Source organism: Erpetoichthys calabaricus, chromosome 2, assembly GCF_900747795.2.
Source record: "Erpetoichthys calabaricus chromosome 2, fErpCal1.3, whole genome shotgun sequence".
NCBI lineage: Eukaryota > Metazoa > Chordata > Cladistia > Polypteriformes > Polypteridae > Erpetoichthys > Erpetoichthys calabaricus.
Window position 1 is genome coordinate 186,095,071 of NC_041395.2, and position 18,526 is coordinate 186,113,596.

Below are 18,526 nucleotides of genomic sequence, written 5' to 3' on the forward strand. Positions count from 1 at the left end.
TTTTTTCATTACTGTTATCTATATCCTCTTTTACTTCCTACATGTTTTGTTTTCATAGATTAAAATGTGTTGAACACATTTAAGCATGCTTCTTTAATGTAAATGTTACTTTCTTACTGCAGTTTTACTTTTTGTTATCTGTGAGTTAAAAGTGAATGCCTGAAAGTGGGATAACTTTGTCTGATTCTAGATATGGATCCTCTTAGCGTTGAACAAAACAGGTAAAGTATTTGAAGAAGCCCATGGTTAAATTAAGACTGTATATGTGTGTCCATGTAAGGTTTGAGGACAACCGAGTATGAAAACATTGTGTGTTCTTTGAGGAAATGAAGCCACATCTCACATGTAGATTTTAATGTATGATCAATGCTGTTTGTTATTTCAATAGCCAAGGGAGCATTATTAATGTAATATGCAGTGATTAAGACATCTGCTAACTGCACTAGGTTCTGGGAGTATACACAAGCATATTGTGTTATATAATAAACTGCTGCTTTATGCCAAATTAAGGAAAGTGAAATATGTAAAATCAAAGTGTTTATTTTATTTAATAATTGTGTTTCTGAGAATCTTTACTATACCTTATTAACAGTCCAATTTTTTCATGTTCATTTGACATTTACTCCAGTAAGTATTGAATTGATTTTAGGAGTAGTTCATGCCCTCCTTTTCAGTTCCATTCAGAATAAAGGTTTTTCTAATAAAATACACTTGCATTTGCAAACCAAAAAATTCTGTACACATTTTCAAAAATTACATATTTAATTCTAAACAAAAAAAGTGTGCTGCAGCTTACAAATACATACTGTATCTCTGAACATAAAACACCATGCAGTTTACATTTAGAAATGAATCTGTATCTGTTTTTAATTATTTAATTGCCTAAATATCAATAAACATATTTTTTAAATCCCATCTAGACATATAATACTTTTGTTGTACTAGTAATATTCACTTTATTAGTCTTCACATTAATAAATTCAACCAGTGGATTGATTTAGAGAGCAAAACACATACACAGACATGTTTATCTTATATGGAAGCTGAAAAATGTTGTGTATTTTCAATGTTCATGTTAAAAATTGTCTGTTACTGTATTTGTTTTTAAAGTATTTCTTTTTCTTTTCTAAATTCTAAAATTTGTGAAAGGCTGCATGTAATAATCCTAATTACCCATAGGTAATCTCCAAGAAATAGATACATAAATTAAGGTACCTTTAATTGTCTTTTAATTTAAGTCATGATATTATTCATTGAATGCAGTTCTGAATAGTAAGAATTAAAGGGGAAATTAGTTCAGTTATTGGAATGACAGAGCCTATAATATGTGGCTGGAATACAAACTTGCAGTCAACATGGCCCTGTCAAATAATGTTTTAAGATAACATTCTCACATCTCAGCTTAAAGCAATTCATACTCATGGAGAGCTGGACCCTATTTTGGCAGGATCAAGCACAAGTTCGACTCCAGCCTTGGACAGGACAGTCTATTTCAATGGCTTTCCATGAATACATCTACATCCAGTGAACTATCAGTTAACCTAACATGCAAATTTGGGATGGCCAGAGAACAACAACCCACTTTATCATAGGGTGAACATGCAAACTTTACTGTAATTGGAATATGTGTTCAAAGAAGTAAAGTGTAGGACTGCATCCAAGATTCCATACTTTAAATTACACATGTTAAATTAATCACCATATTTCGCTGCAAAAGTTCAGGCTCCACAACTGTTAAAACTTCGGACACTTCAAGGGAATGGTGAGTTTCTAATTGTCATATTGCTTGCAATATTCGCCTCCAGCAACATAAAGAAAAATGAAACACAGATGCCACCAATAGTCAAAAAAGACATACATCATTGTCCTAAAAAATGTCATGCTTAAAGATCATCATCATCATCATCATCATCATCATCATCATCATCACCACCACTACCACTCTACCCATCTCCACAAAACAAAGTATGTCAAAATCAAATTAAGGCAAAAAATTTAAGTGATGCTTGTTGGGAGTGTCATTCTTTTCTAACTCAGCAAATTATAAATATGGCATTCAGATCATGTAAAGGTTGAATACACAGCAGTATCTGGTTTACTGGGAGAATAAATTGGTGCAGGGAGAGTGAGACATAAGGCAAAAAGTTATTTTTCACAAATTCTTATTGCACCAGAGTTTAAATAAATAAAATATCCATCCATCCATTATCCAACCTGCTATATCCTAACTACAGGGTCACAGGGGTCTGCTGGAGCCAATCCCAGCCAACATAGGGAACAAGGCAGGAAAGAAACCCCAGGCAGGGCGCCAGCCCACCGCAGGGCATGTACACACACACCAAGCACACACTAGGGACAATTTAGAATCATCAATGCACCTAACCTGCATGTCTTTGGACTGTGAGAGGAAACCCACGCAGACACGGGGAGAACATGCAAACTCCACACAGGGAAGACCCGGGAAGTGAACCCGGGTGTCCTAACTGCAAGGCATCAGCACTACCCACTGCGCCACTGTGCTGCTATAAATAAAATATAATCAAATAAAATATGAACAAAAAGAATGGCTGGTGACCAATAAGTGTTTTACTTTTCTCAGACACTGAAAATCATTCTGTTGAAGTTGCTTGCTTTGCCAATTAAACAAATTACACCTTAAAGGAAAAAGGGATAAATTCTATGGCTGAGAGAATCTTTATAAGCATTTAAACAAGACTGTGTAGGGAAGAAAAAAGACGATATGCAAGCAGGATGAACCCTACTTCATTGAAGACAACATGACACAGCCAAAAATATAATTTTCTTTTCTAAACTGGAAAAGTAATAGAAAAGCTTGCTAATCAGCTAGAAGCAACAATAGTAACAAACAAAAACTACTGCATATACACATCTGTAGATACTTGTTCAAACATGCATATTTGTGGAAGAAATCATTGCTTACTTGACAGAAAAAAAATCCAGATGAAACATCGACAAAATATGTAGTAATTAAGGGGCTGGTCTCCATGCCAGTAATACTGGGCAGAAAGGCAGAAACCAACCCAGGAGAGGACAACAGTAGCACAGAAAAGAATAAGCTAAAGAAAAAGTAGGAGCTGTAAAGTACTATTTCTCTCTGTGATCAGATTTTTAAAATGTACACCTCGTGAAGCATAGTTCTAGGAAATATAGCACTAACTGCATGGAATAAGCAAAAAATTTGCATCTAAAGGAAGGCTGTAAATTTTATTTTATGGAAATCCTTTAAAATTCATACAAGTAGTTCAAATTTTTGCACTTTTTTCTTAACTGTGTGAGAAGAGTTTATAACACATTACAGATCTGATGATTTTCTTTTCCTGTTCACTTTGCCAGCCTACTATTTTAACGAAAGCACTGTGTCTTCAAACTCCCCTTCATTACTAAAGTGCACGCATTCAGCAGTGTATATCTCTACAGCAGAATTTCATCACTGCATCCAGTTTTGAAAATATAAGGAATACACTGAATAAGTGTTAGAATTTAGTTATGATAAACCTATTAATGCTGTTAATTTGCCTATTTAATGTTAGCCTGATTATGAGTCCAACACGAGAGATTCAGCTAAACAGTCTCCAGAAGAAAAACAAAATTAAGCTTGAATTATAACTTTAAATTATAGTGTAAATATAATGCCTAAGTATTTAAGCTGTTATGAGAAAATGGTATGGATAGTTTTCCTCAGATAAACCTTAAACCCAGAGACCGTGTGGGTCTCATAAGTCTAGGTCAGTTATACAAAACAACATAACAACAGCCTAAAGGGATACTTTTGTTCAAGTCAACCTTTTACAATTCCTAAAACTCCAGTTGATTTTGCAAGTAAATGTGAAGTGGCTGTTTTCAAAATTAAAGAAGAATCGGGATTAGAAGACATGCTTATTGGTAGTTACTTTTTAAAGCAAAGAAATATGCATAATCCATGCCAATAAGAGTAAACTCAAATTTTGTTTAAATTACAAACAAATAATCAAATTTAATTCCATCACATCCTTGTATGTATATAGAAGCGAAGGTCTATGATACGGTTTGCATATTTGTAGCTGGAAATCCACAAAGGTAGACAATGAATCATGTATTTTAAAATATTTTTTTATTCCTTAGCTTTCGACTCCTACCCGGAATCATCATCAGAAGAAAATGATTAGACTTACAGGAATCAAAGGGAATATATATATATATACAGTGCATCCGGAAAGTATTCACAGCGCATCACTTTTTCCACATTTTGTTATGTTACAGCCTTATTCCAAAATGGATTAAATTCATTTTTTTCCTCAGAATTCTACACACAACACCCCATAATGACAACATGAAAAAAGTTTACTTGAGGTTTTTGCAAACCACGGAAAACTATTTCAACCATTCTATGATCTGCTTCTCGCCACTGAAAGAGGGCACTGTGGTGGATGTTAGCCGACTTGCTGACCAACCACAAGCGTTACCTGGAAGGTAACCACCCATACAATCAGATTGTGATTCAGACTATGAATGCCATGAATATATATATATATATATATATATATATATATATATATACATCCATCCATCCATTATCCAACCCGCTGAATCTGAACACAGGGTCACGGGGGTCTGCTGGAGCCAATCCCTGCCAACACAGGGCACAAGGCAGGAACCAATCCCAGGCAGGGTGCCAACCAACCACAGGACACATACAAACACACCCACACACCAAGCACACACTAGGGCTAATTTAGAATCACCAATCCACCTAACCTGCATGTCTTTGGACTGTGGGAGGAAACCAGAGCGCCCGGAGGGTATGTGGATGTGGGGTGGGGGATTGATGAGGTTGGGTTCTGAGGGTGTTGGTCATAAAGTCTTATTTATTATGTGCATGTTCTTCTTTTCAAGCCTGCATTTGCTGGATTCATGTCCAAATGTCTGTTAATGGCATTTTCATTGGACAGCAACATTTCAGCCAGGTTTTTGGCACTTTTAGTATATACTAGGGAGTTCCCCCCTGCTCTCTTCACTTGCCAGCCACTTCACATCTCTGCTGCTCGCGTTGTGAAGAGCGGTCTGAACGCACCCCAAGGAGACACAGTTGCTCCTCCGAAACCCCCTCTTAAATGGTGATACAATGGGAAACAAATGCAGTTTTTTTTAACCTCCTTTTTGCTTGATCAGCTGCTGGCTTGCGGCTCCTGCTGTACCGTGTGATCTGCATCTTGTACAGCATTTCGAACAAAAGCCTGTACAACAGCTGTCCTACTCTTTGTGTTTTATTTCTGGTCCCGGGTGTGGTTAAATCTTTTTTTATTTTTTAAATCTATTTTTTAGTTTATAATTTAAAAACAAAATAATCTGAAAATCTAACAACATCATATTAATGTTCGATAAATTGACAGCAGTCTGTCGCTGAAGTTGCTCCTCTGTCTGGAGATGATACTGTTTAGTGGATGCAGTGGATACTCCATTATTGACACGAGCCTGCTCAGTGCCTGTCACTCTGCCACAGATGTCAAACTGTCCAGCTCCGTGCCTACAATAGAGCCTGCCTTCCACACCAGTTTGTCCAGGCGTGAGGCGTCCCTCTTCTTTATGCTGCTTCCCCAGCACACCACCGCGTAGAAAAGGGCGCTCGCCACAACCGTCTGATAGAACATCTGCAGCATCTTATTGCAGATGTTGAAGGACGCCAGCCTTCTAAGGAAGTATAGTTGGCTCTGTCCTTTCTTACAGTGAGCATCAGTATTGGCAGTCCAGTCCAATTTATCATCCAGCTGCACTCCCAGGTATTTATAGGTTTGCACCCTCTGCACACAGTCACCTCAGATGATCATGGGGTCCATGAGGGGCCTGGTCCTCCTAAAATCCACCAGCAGCTCCTTGGTTTTGCTGGTGTTCAGTTGTAGGTGGTTTGAGTCGCACCATTTAACAAAGTCCTTGATGAGGTTCCTATACTCCTCTTTCTGCCCACTCCTGATGCAGCCCACGATAGCAGTGTCGTCAGTGAACTTTTGCACATGGCAGGACTCCGAGTTGTATTGGAAGTCCGATGTATATAGGCTGAACAGGACTGCGGCGCTCCTATGTTGCTGACCACAATGTCAGACCTGCAGTTCCCAAGACGCACATACTGAGGTCTGTCTGTAGGATAGTCCACGGTCCATGCTACTAGGTATGAATCTACTCCCATCTCTGTCAGCTTGTCCCTAAGGAGCATAGGTTGGATGGTGTTGAAGGCACTAGAGAAGTCTATAAATATAATTCTTACAGCACCACTGCCTCTGTCCAAGTGGGAGAGGGTTTGGTGTAGCATATAGATGATGGCATCCTCCACTCTCACCTTCTCCTGGTATACGAACTGCAGAGGGTCGAGGGCGTGGCAGACCTGTGGTCTTAGGTGGTGAAGCAGCAGGTTTAAGTCTTTTCCATTTTTTTTCCTCCTGCTTACAAATGTTCACCTGATCACTTTGACTTCTGACTGCTTTCTCAGCAGCATTAGGAGCAAGGTGGGGAAATAGAACTAACTCATACATGGTAAGTTTAGGATTGCAGGTCAGCCTGATAATAACATTTTTTTTTGGATGTAGGAATAAAATTTATGCATATATGGTGAGAATGTACAAACTCCTTATAGAAACAGGCAGGAGAACTTCAATTTCAATTAATTTTTATAGCATTGTTCACCAAGTACAGGCTCAGAGCCTTGCATGAGGCAACAAACCAGTTCTCCACCTTCTTCTTCTTCATTATCATCATCTTCTTCTTTTTGCTGCCACTAAACCTTTACAGAGTGAAATGTTTACCTACCTGCCACATCTTCCTGCCTCAAGACCTTCTCCTTTATATCTCGCTCTACACAGTCACCCCATCTGAATCTCTGGCTGATCTTGACGTTCTTCTTCTTGTGGTAGATCTTCTACAGATTTTTTTAGTCATTTCCCCTTCGTTTCTCCTTACCACATGCCCATGTCATCTCAATCTAGGTTCTCTAATTTTCACATTGATCTTTTTTATCTTTTATTTATCTTCCCAAGCCCACCTCATTTAAATTCTTTCAAATTTATCTTCCTCTCTTTTGCATTATGTTCATGTTTCTGCCTTGTAGTTATACACTGCCTATTACTGTTAAATTGATATTTACATTAATTTTGCCTTGAATTCTTTTATCACATACCACTGACATCTACCACCATTTTTAATTCTCTTATATATTTCCATTTTGGAGCCTGTTCTTGGGTTCCAACTGACCCCAATTATTTAAAGTTATGTTTCTTCTTAAATCCAAGTCTGCTCTATCTAGTATTAGCAGTATTACCTTTCTCATCAAACTATATAACCATGACTTTCAATTTTCCTGCATTTATTTTCAGTCCTCCCTCTTCTAACAAAAACCCTCCCACCATTTGTTCAGATGTTAAAAAGTGAACTGTTTCCTTAATTTCTACTTTCCGAGAAAAGGCAGAAGTTTCTGCTTATTATAGTGATGTTTAGAACAAGTCATTTCCTCTCTATCCTGAGCAGAGCCACGGTTCTCACTAAAGAGAAGCATCCCCATAGCCTGGTGCTGCTATCAGCAAGCTTGTAGGTGCTTTTTCCTTTGGGTAATGAGTTATGTTGACTTTTTACCAAACATATCTTTTGTAATTACAGACAGAAAGATTAGACTCAGCCTCATCAGGCCACAAGACACTCTTGCACATGTTTTGTAAGATTGAATGTATTTTTTTTTTGCAAAGTTTGTTGAGTTTCGGTGTTTCTTTTTCTTTCAAGCTACCCCTTGGACCTGTTAAGAATAAGGTAAATTACTGAGATATGTAATGAGTGGCCAGTTACTGTAATACATTCCTGCAGCTTCTCTAAGGTTGTTGTTGACTACTTTGTAGCCTTTCTGGTGTTCTGATCTTGTCCTGTTATCACTTTTGGAAGGTCATCTTTGCAATATCCGGATGTGCCATGACTGTCTGTGTAGTCAGAAATAGTGATGACTTACAAGTGGTTCATTTTATAAACAGAAGAGGTGTTTAGAGGTTACTTCTTGTGGGCTTCCAGAGGAACTTGTGGTAGATGGCATTTTATTTTCAGAGAGTCTTTTTATAACATTTTGGCAGAGTGTAGATAATGTGTGTAATATGTTAGATTTTTAGTCTTCTGCACAATTAATGTAAACATCTCCATACAGCACTCCAGTTTGTTGCTTGCATATTTCTATAACAGAGATACTTATGTGTGAGCAATATATAAGATAACATTCTAAAACTTTCTGAACCCAAACAATGTACTGTATATAATTATTCCTAATTGTACTAACTTTTAATTGTGCAATAAAAGTGTGGTACTCAGTGTGAATTCAAACTGATAAACAGTGAAAGGTTACATTTTACCAACACAACCAAAACGGGCTGTTTCACAAAGGGAAGGAACACATGCAAAATTGTTACTTGTATGAACTTGGTTTAGTTACACATTTTGTTTGATAAATATAAATAAAATGTATGCAAAAGACATGCAAATGTCTAAATTATGCATAAACCCACAATGTAATGTAACATCCTGATAGTTTACTTTTATTTTTCAGGAAGAGCTTTATTTTGTCTATCTCTGTTTAGATTAGTTTAAATACATGCCTAATGAGTATTTTCTAACTGTATCTATGTGAAATGTGCATTTTCCAAGTTAGTTATAAGCTTGTCCTCATTAAAGGAAATCATGCTCTTTTATTAGATATCTCTTCCTAATGTCTTTCATCTGAATGCCTTTTTTTGCTTTAAAAGACGTCTGTGTATAAAAGTGTACAGAATTTGCAGGTTACAGGCAATTGTATGATTTTTATTTTAGGTTCAGGAAATAGAAAATAAGCAGGAAACTATCCAAGGTCATTACCAGAAAATCAGACATCTTTTCTAAACAAAGAAAAGTATGTGAAACAAAAAATGAAGTAATACGGAGCAGAGCAAGAGAGTCGAAACATACAGAAAATGTCCATAGCCAAGCCAAAATGAATGATGGAAGTCAGTGAGAGACAGAATTAATTCAAAGTGAAGTAGTCTTGAATTGAAAACAACAAACCACATATTAAGAGAATTAGAACCTGGCAACTCAGACAACCCAGAAATGTACTACGCTGACCATTATACTGTTGTGGTAATGACATCACACATTGTACACTCCCAGCCATTCTGCTTAGCAGCAGCCTCGCATCAAAGGTACAAAATAGCACAGAGGAAGAATGTACTCTGTTAAAACACATCTAAATAAAAAATAAATATGACCACCTTGGCCTCTAAAATGATAATTATTTTTAAAGCAAAGAAATAACTGTAAAAAATGCAATCCGTTCAGAACCTGAAAACTGCATACTAATGTTTACACTGAAGAACAAGATGAAACTAATAATTGATATTTCATAATGTGAGCATCTTTTGATGTTTCTTCACACCTAGACTAATTCCATAAGACTATAAAAATATATAAAAGTGATGCATTTATTCAATACATCATACATAGTGGATAAAGAAAAAAGGGAGAACATAGAGTCTCAAAATAAAAAGACCACAAGTACTTTCTGAGATTCTGGACCTAATTATAAAGGTTGCTCAATGTGACGATTTCCTCTCTTTCGCACTTCTCTACACACTACACACAAGTACTCCATTGTCCCTTCTGTCTGTCATTCTTGCCTTTCTTCCTCACTGACATTAAACCTTCCCCCAACTCACCTCCTGTAAAATCAGTGCTTTTATTTGTAAGGGGTTTCCTTTAAACCCCACATTCCTATTAAATCCAGGAGAGATAGTGGAGTCATTTCAAGAATGGATCTAGAAATCGAGGCCACAAAGCCAGAAACCTGCATACCTGAACCTTGCTCTGCCTTAAAAATGTAAATGCAATAAATTAGATTTTTTAAAAGGGCAACACTCCAGGGACCATGAACTGTTCCACAGTAACATGGTTGTTGCACCTACCTCCTGTCAGCTTGCTAGTAGCTCTTCTCTCCATTTAAATCTTTGCATCCTTGCTAGTGCACAATTGTTAAAAAAATTGTAGAACTGCCCCATGTGTCCACTTTTTATTGAAATGTAAGCTGTTTCAGCCTAGTGAATATCCTGACAATTATCATAGTATGCCAAATGATGGTAATGCACATTTTCTTCATCTTTAGTGCTTGTTGTTTCCATTGGCAAATGTCACATGAGAACATAGTACGAAAATGTCAGATCAGTTTAAAAAACAGAAATATTAAATATCTCTCATTAGCTTGGTCACTGATCTCCTTCTCCACCTACCTCTCCTTAGTCCAACAGTTATTCTGAACTGCCCTTAAAAAAGACAACTGATATCTGCCACTGTCCTTATCACTTGTTCTGTATGGATGTCTTCAACAAATGTGACATTGAGTAAGAGGAGAGAAACCAGAACAACTGTTTCCGCATTGCAGCTTTACAGGGCTGAATCTATCCCTGTACATGTTAGACTATTTTTAGTGCTGCCAGTATATAGCCTTCATTTATGTGCACTTTGATTGAGGTTAAACATTATTATTGCAGTTTTGTCTGTTATTACACACTGTAATTAGTATTTGTATTTTAATATAAACAGCACAGTGCATGCCTTTGCAACACTAGTGTTACCAAGGTAACACTACACAACAAAGTTTTTGCTTCTTGAACACTGTTGGGTGTTTCTTATAGGTTTTTGGGTGCTGATCAAGAATATCACATCAAAATTTACCCATTACGTACCATTTTAGTTTTGACATGATTTTTTCTTATATTTCTATCCAAACATTTTCGCTCCCATAAGTGACTTATCAACAACGGCTTGTGCAGCCTGGGCATGTCCAGGCATGGAATCAGGCCAGGTTGGAAGTTGACATCCTGGGCAGGTCTGAACGAGCTTGACGCTGTCTCATCATGCTACAAAGGTGGCATGTATACACCGAGTCTGCTCATTTGGTTAATATAGATAGTCAGTGTGTATGTATAGTATCGGTATAGTAAAGTATAGTATCTGTAGCAATATAACAGTAAGTAAGCTTGATGTTATAGATGTTCTGGTGTCGGGCAATATGTCAACAGCCACGATACATTCTGATATATCTGTGGTGAATATACACTTGCGCCTCAGAGACGTTGGATGACTGCTCTTGTGAAGAAAGCTTATCATCTGTATTTCAGCTGCAAAATTGGTGATCAAGACAAGGAATGGGTGCCTCACATTTGCTGTGTGACATGTGCTGTCAGTCTGAGAGCCTGGCTCAGAGGCACTCGAAAGACGATGCCATTTACTGTTCTAATGATATGGCAAGAACAGAAAGACCATGTGATGGACTGTTACTTCTGTTTGACTAATGTGTCTGGTTTCTCTGCCAAAAACAAGAAGTCAATTGAATATCCTAATCTGCCTTCAGCAATGAGACCCATGCCACATGACGACAGTCTTCCAATTACGAAACCACCAGAGGATTGGACCTTAGACGAACCAGATGAAGAAACTGCATTGCAGGGTACTGACAGTGACACTGACCCGAATTTTGAACCATGCTCATCAGATGATCCACATCTGATAACACAGTCCGAATTGAACGATTTGGTCAGAGATTTGGGTCTGTCAAAAGTAAAAGCCAAGCTGCTGGGTTCAAGACTGCAGGAATGGTGTTTGCTGTCACCAGGTACAAAAATTTCTGTGTTTCGAGGCCGACATCATGATATAACCAAATGTTTTGCACAAGTCGACAGTCTCGGCTATGCAGCATACATGAAAGAAACGTATAAGAATATGGAACTGTTGCTGAAGCACGTCCAGTGGACGTGGTACAACTGAAATATCTGTGGAGATCTTAAAGTCATTGCTCTGTTACTAGGACTGCAGCTCGGCTATACAAAGTACTGTTGTTTCATCTGTGAATGGGACAGCCGTGCCAAAGAGTCGCACTATTCTCAAGAGAACTGGCCACTCCGTAAAAAGTTAGTTCCAGGACAGAAAAATGTGGCACATGAATCGCTTGTCGACCTGGCAAAGATATTTTTGCCTCCTCTTCACATAAAACAGGGACTCATGAAGAATTTCGTGAAAGCACTGAACAAGGAAGGCGAAGGTTTTCGTTATGTAACACAGATGTTCCCAAGAATAACTGACGCCAAGATCAAAGAGGACATTTTTGTTGGCCCCCAGATCAGACATGTTATGAGTGACAAGCGGTTTGAAGATCTGTTAGTTGGGCCTGAAAAAATTGCCTGGAAAGCCTTCAAAGACATTGTTGACAATTTTCTGGCCAATTACAGAGCCCCAAACTACATTCAGCTGGTAGACAAACTTCTCAAAGCATACAAGACAATGAAGTGCAACATGTCACTCAAGATTCATTTCCTCCACTCACACTTGGACTTCTTTCCCGCAAATCTCGGTGTTGTCAATGATGAACACAGTGAAAGGTTTCACCAGGACATTGCTACGATGGAGAAACGATACCAGGGCAACTGGAATCCGTCAATGCTTGCTGACTACTGTTGGACACTGCAATGTGATGCACCAGACATTGAATACAAAAGAAAATCAGGAGCAAAACACTTTTAATTCTGTTGAATTTAATAGTTTACGTCAAACATAAACGTGACTAAATATGTTATTGTCAGTAAACATATAAATGTCTGTTTCTCAGAGTTCTTACATGATGCAGTAAAACCAAAACTATATTTATGCATACCCAGTAGGTACCTGTCACAACCAGCAAGCACTTTTCAGGAACCAAAAAAACTTTTGTGCACTGTTATGCAAAAATCTGGTAGTGCAGAATGTAATATTTCATCCATCCATTTTCCAACCCGCTGAATCTGAACACAGGGTCATGGGGGTCTACTGGAGCCAATTCCAGCCAACACAGGGCACAAGGCAGGAACCAATCCTGGGCAGGGTGCCAACTCACTGCAGGACACAGAATGTAATATTTGTGCCACAAAATAAAATAGAACTATGATCTGCACAATAATTCAGAATAAAAATGGATTTTAGCTGTTCACCACTGCTAGTAGATAAATTTGTAATGTTAAGGAGATGCATAAAATGCACAACCAGATGACATGCAAAGAATATGTATTTTTATTTTCTCGCAACTGAAAGAGGGCACCGTGGTGGATGTTAGCCGACTTGCTGACCAACCACAAGCGTTACCTGGAAGGTAACCACCCATACAATCAGATTGTGATTCAGACTACGAATGCCATCCATTATGCAACCCGCTGAATCCGAACACAGGGAGGTTTTTGCAAATTTATTAAAAATAAAAAAATTGAGAAAGCACATGTACATAAGTATTCACAGCCTTTGCTGTACTTTGTCGATGCACCTTTGGCAGCAATTACAGCCTCACGTCTTTTTGAATATGATGCCACAAGCTTGGCACACATATCCTTGGCCAGTTTCACCCATTCCTCTTTGCAGCACCTCTCAAGCTCCATCAGGTTGGATGGGAAGCGTCGGTGCACAGCCATTTTAAGATCTCTCCAGAGATGTTCAATCGGATTCAAGTCTGGGCTCTTGCTGGGCCACTCAAGGACATTCACAGAGCTGTCCTGAAGCCACTCCTTTGATATCTTGGCTGTGTGCTTAGGGTCGTTGTCCTGCTGAAAGATGAACCGTCGCCCCTAGTCTGAGGTCAAGAGTGCTCTGGAGCAGGTTTTCATCCGGAATGTCTCTGTACATTGCTGCAGTCATCTTTCCCTTTATCCTGACTAGTCTCCAAGTTCCTGCCGCTGAAAAACATCCCCACAGCATAATGCTGCCACCACCATGCTTCACTGTAGGGATGGTGCCAGGTTTCCTCCAAACGTGACGCCTGGCATTCACACCAAAGAGTTCAATCTTTGTCTCATCAGACCAGAGAATTTTCTTTCGCATGGTCTGAGAGTCCTTCAGGTGCCTTTTGGCAAACTCCAGGTGGGATGCCATGTGCCTTTTACTAAGGAGTGGCTTCCGTCTGGCCACTCTACCATACAGGCCTGATTGGTGGATTGCTGCAGAGATGGTTGTCCTTCTGGAAGAGTTCTCCTCTCTCCACAGAGGACCTTTGGAGCTCTGACAGAGTGACCATCTGGTTCTTGGTCACCTCCCTGACTAAGGCCCTTCTCCCCCGATCGCTCAGTTTAGATGGCTGGCCAGCTCTAGGAAGAGTCCTGGTGGTTTCGAACTTCTTCCACTTACGGATGATGGAGGCCACTGTGCTCATTGGGACCTTCAAAGCAGCAGACATTTTTCTGTAACCTTCCCCAGATTTGTGCCTCGAGACAATCCTGTCTTGGAGGTCTACAGACAATTCCTTTGACTTCATGCTTGGTTTGTGCTCTGACATGAACTGTTAACTGTGGGACCTTATATAGACAGGCGTGTGCCTTTCCAAATCATGTCCAACCAACTGAATTTACCACAGGTGGACTCCAATTAAGCTGCAGAAACATCTCAAAGATGATCAGGGGAAACAGGATGCACCTGAGCTCAATTTCGAGCTTCATGGCAAAGGCTGTGAATACTTATGTACATGTGCTTTCTCAATTTTTTTGCTTTTAATAAATTTGCAAAAATCTCAAGTAAACTTTTTTCACATTGTCATTATGAGGTGTTGTGTGTAGAATTCTGAGGAAAAAAATGAATTTAATCCATTTTGGAATAAGGCTGTAACATAACAAAATGTGGAAAAAGTGATACACTGTGAATACTTTCCGGATGCACTGTAGATAGATTCTTTATTAATCCCAAGGGGAAATTCACAAAATAGATAAAAAGGTAGAAAGATAAAGTCGTGCACGGAGCTGCTGGAAAGGCTGCCACTCGCGGCGGCACCTGAGTCATCATAATGATTTTCTAACCTACTTAATCTAGGCCAGGGTTGTGGGGTTGGAGCTAAAGACAAGCCCAGCTTGCATAAAACAAGGCAGTCCATTGTAGGGTGAACACACACACACCAAACACACACTAGGGCCAATTTCACATTGCCAGTTCACCAAACCTGAATCTGTTGGGGCAGTGGAAGGAAACCACGGCACACGGTGAAAACCCTCACAAACATGGGGAGAACATGCCAGCTCTATGCAGGGAGGAACAGGGACACAAACCTGCGTCTCCTTACTGTGTGGCATCAGTACTACCACGGCCTTACCATGCCACCCATGCAAGGAATAGGAAGTATAGCAATTTTATGCACCGTGAATAGCTTAAAAAAAAAACAAGCAGCTATCACAAATCTTCCACCTGGGATCAAACCCTGGATCTTTTATTATGAGCTAAAAGATGGCCTAGAAAGCTGAACTATTGTAGCTAGCGTTGGATATTATTGTTTTTATATTCAAAAAAGAAACCAACATTTTACTGTTAACATTTAACTAGCAGAATGTAAAACAATATACAGCATGCATGTTCAAGAAAACATTGTATACAACGAAATTATACAGTATATACACAGTATACTGCATATCCATAGTCCTGTGATGCAGTATTGGCCCAGATATTGCCTGTGTTTGGAGTTTGCATGTCTTCCCCATTTAGGCATAGAGGCTCCTGCAGATATTCTGCTTTTTTTCTCTCCCACCTCCCAAAGACATCTATATTAGGCAGTTTGGCTTCTCTGAAATGGCCTTGTGTTGGTGAGCAAGTCTGTGCATAAGAATACGCTGTTACAGTTTAGTGCCTGATTCAAGATTGGTTCTCATCTTGCTCCTGTGCAAAAAATAAGTTTCAGTCTCTGTTTAGTTTAGTAACTAAATCAGGAAGCACTTTTATTGTTACATGCAGACTGGAGAGCTATACAGTACTGATACCTAAATTTACTGGGCACTGCATGTGCATTTATAAATACATCATATAACCAGATTAGTCATTCCTAAACTGTAACCAATCAAAGGCTTTAATAATTACAGGTACATAATGACTATAATTGACAGCTCTTACTTAATCTACTTAGACATATATGTGAAACAAATTATGTGGCAGATATATCAATAAAAGTTAGAACACCACTTTATTAAAACAATGACCTTTGTCATAAAAAACTATGACATTACCTAAAAATTGCTAAACAAGCTGTAATATATTTTATATTTGCAGAGTGTTTGAAATACAGTTAAAGTTCAGGTCAAGCCAAAGACTACAAAGGCTACAGAAAAGTACAAGTAAGAAGAGAAAAAAGTTACTCCAGGTAAGCAATTGGATCAGTCTCACATAGTTTAACTAATCAAGTTGCATTGCTTTTTATATACAGTTGGGTCCATAAATATTTGGACAGAGACAACTTTTTTCTAATTTTGGTTCTGTACATTACCACAATGAATTTTAAATGAAACAACTCAGATGCAGTTGAAGTGCAGACTTTCAGCTTTAATTCAGTGGGGTGAACAAAACGATTGCATAAAAATGTGAGGCAACTAAAGCATTTTTTAACACAATCCCTTCATTTCAGGGGCCCAAAAGTAATTGGATAAATTAAATAACTGGAAATAAAATGTTCATTTCTAGTACTTGGTTGAAAACCCTTTGCTGGCAATGACAGCCTGAAGTCTTGAACTCATGGACATCACCAGATGCTGGGTTTCCTCCTTTTTAATGCTCTGCTAGGCCTTTACTGCAGCGGCTTTCAGTTGCCGTTTGTTTGTGGGCCTTTCTGTCTGAAGTTTAGTCTTCAACAAGTTAAATGCATGCTCAATTGGGTTAAGATCAGGTGACTGACTTGGCCATTCAAGAATTTTCCACTTCTTTGCTTTAATAAACTCCTGGGTTGCTTTGGCTGTATGTTTTGGGTCATTGTCCATTTATATCGTGAAATGCCGCCCTATCAGTTTGACTGCATTTAGCTGGATTTGAGCAGACAGTATGTCTCTGAACACCTCAGAATTCATTCGGCTGCTTCTGTCCTGTGTCACATCATCAATAAACACTAGTGTCCCAGTGCCACTGGCAGCCATGCACGCCCAAGCCATCACACTGCCTCCACCGTGTTTTACAGATGATGTGGTATGCTTTGGATAATGAGCTGTTCCACACCTTCTCCATACTTTTTTCTTGCCATCATTCTGGTAGAGGTTGATCTTGGTTTCATCTGTCCAAAGAATGTTTTTCCAGAACTGTGCTGGCTTTTTTAGATGTTGTTTAGCAAAGTCCAATCTAGCCTTTCTATTCTTGAGGCTTATGAGTGGCTTGCACCTTGCAGTGCGCCCTCTGTATTTACTTTCATGCAGTCTTCTCTTTATGGTAGACTTGGATACACTCAACAAAAAATGGGGTAAACTCACTGGAAATCAACATATGAACAACCCCCAATCTGGAGTACACAACCTATCCAAAAGACGGCTCTCCACCACAGAACACAATATTCTCTCCAGAGGATTAAAATTCAATTATAGGGACGCATCTAACATGAACTTCCTCGGTTCGTTAGAACATATCTTAGCAACTGAAAAAATACCAACAGAACAGGCACAAGAAATAAGATGCAACGTCGCCAGCCAGCTACACACAAGACAACCAACCACACGTATTCTGGCAAGTGAACAGAAAGCTCTAAGATCTTTACGGAATGACAACAGCATTATTATTACACCAGCTGACAAAGTAGGCGCAACTGTTATCCTAGACAGAGAACAATACTCCACAGCTATGGAAGAAATGCTTTTGGACACTAATACTTATCAACAGCTAAATAACGACCCAACAAAAACCACACAGAATAAAATAAACTATACTCTGACCAAACTCCGAAATGGTAACCGCCTGGATGTACAGAACTTTCACAAAATGAAATCCAATGATGCTAACTGCCCGGAATTTTATGGATTCCCAAAAATACACAAAACACCACTAAAATACAGACCAGTGGTTAGCCTAATAGGCGGACCATCATACAACTTGTCAAAAAGACTTTTCCAACTACTTAAACATTTAACGGACGACTCAGATTATTCCGTCAACAGCGCGGAGTCGGCATTACAGCGCTTGAATGACGTATCCATCGCCGAGGACGAGATCATGGTCTCGTTTGATGTTATATCGCTATACACCATGATCCCGATCCAACTGGCCACAGAAACATTACTAATGAAACTGGATAGTGACCCCACCATAGAGACAAGAACCAAACTGTCCATCAAAGACATAATGCACCTAATATCACTTTGCCAAAAAACGCACTTTCATTTCAACGGCAAGTATTACACACAGAAAGAAGGCATGCCGATGGGATCACCATTATCTGGACTCCTAGCTGAACTGGTAATGCAACGATTTGAAAACATAGCTTTATCCCAGATTACACCCAAAATTTGGATACGCTATGTAGACGACACATTCGTCATATTAAGAAAGAACCAGCTGAATGAGTTCTTCAATCATATTAACACAATATTCCCTGCAATCCAGTTCACAATGGAAAAAGAAAACAATCGACACATCAACTTCCTGGACATTTACATCAAAATAAATAGTGACGCCACCCTGACCACAAGTGTTTAACGCAAACAATGCTACGCAGACAAGATCCTACACTACGCCAGCAACC

The 18,526-nt window shown here is 38.9% G+C and overlaps 1 protein-coding gene across 3 annotated transcripts in view; it reads left to right on the top strand.

The window, feature by feature from the left end:
* The window catches only part of LOC114646619 (AMP deaminase 3-like), a 131,213-nt gene that overhangs the window by 248 nt on the left and 112,439 nt on the right, over window positions 1-18,526 (top strand). Inside the window, exons 2-3 of one of the 3 annotated variants that reach the window (XM_051922037.1) lie at window positions 6,482-6,525; window positions 16,084-16,174. The exons of 1 other annotated variant lie outside the window; for it this stretch is intronic. The gene's annotated coding sequence lies outside the window, so the exon portion shown is untranslated. The remainder of the gene's footprint in view (window positions 1-6,481; window positions 6,526-16,083; window positions 16,175-18,526) is intronic. One more of the 3 variants, XM_028794894.2, reaches the window with a different exon arrangement.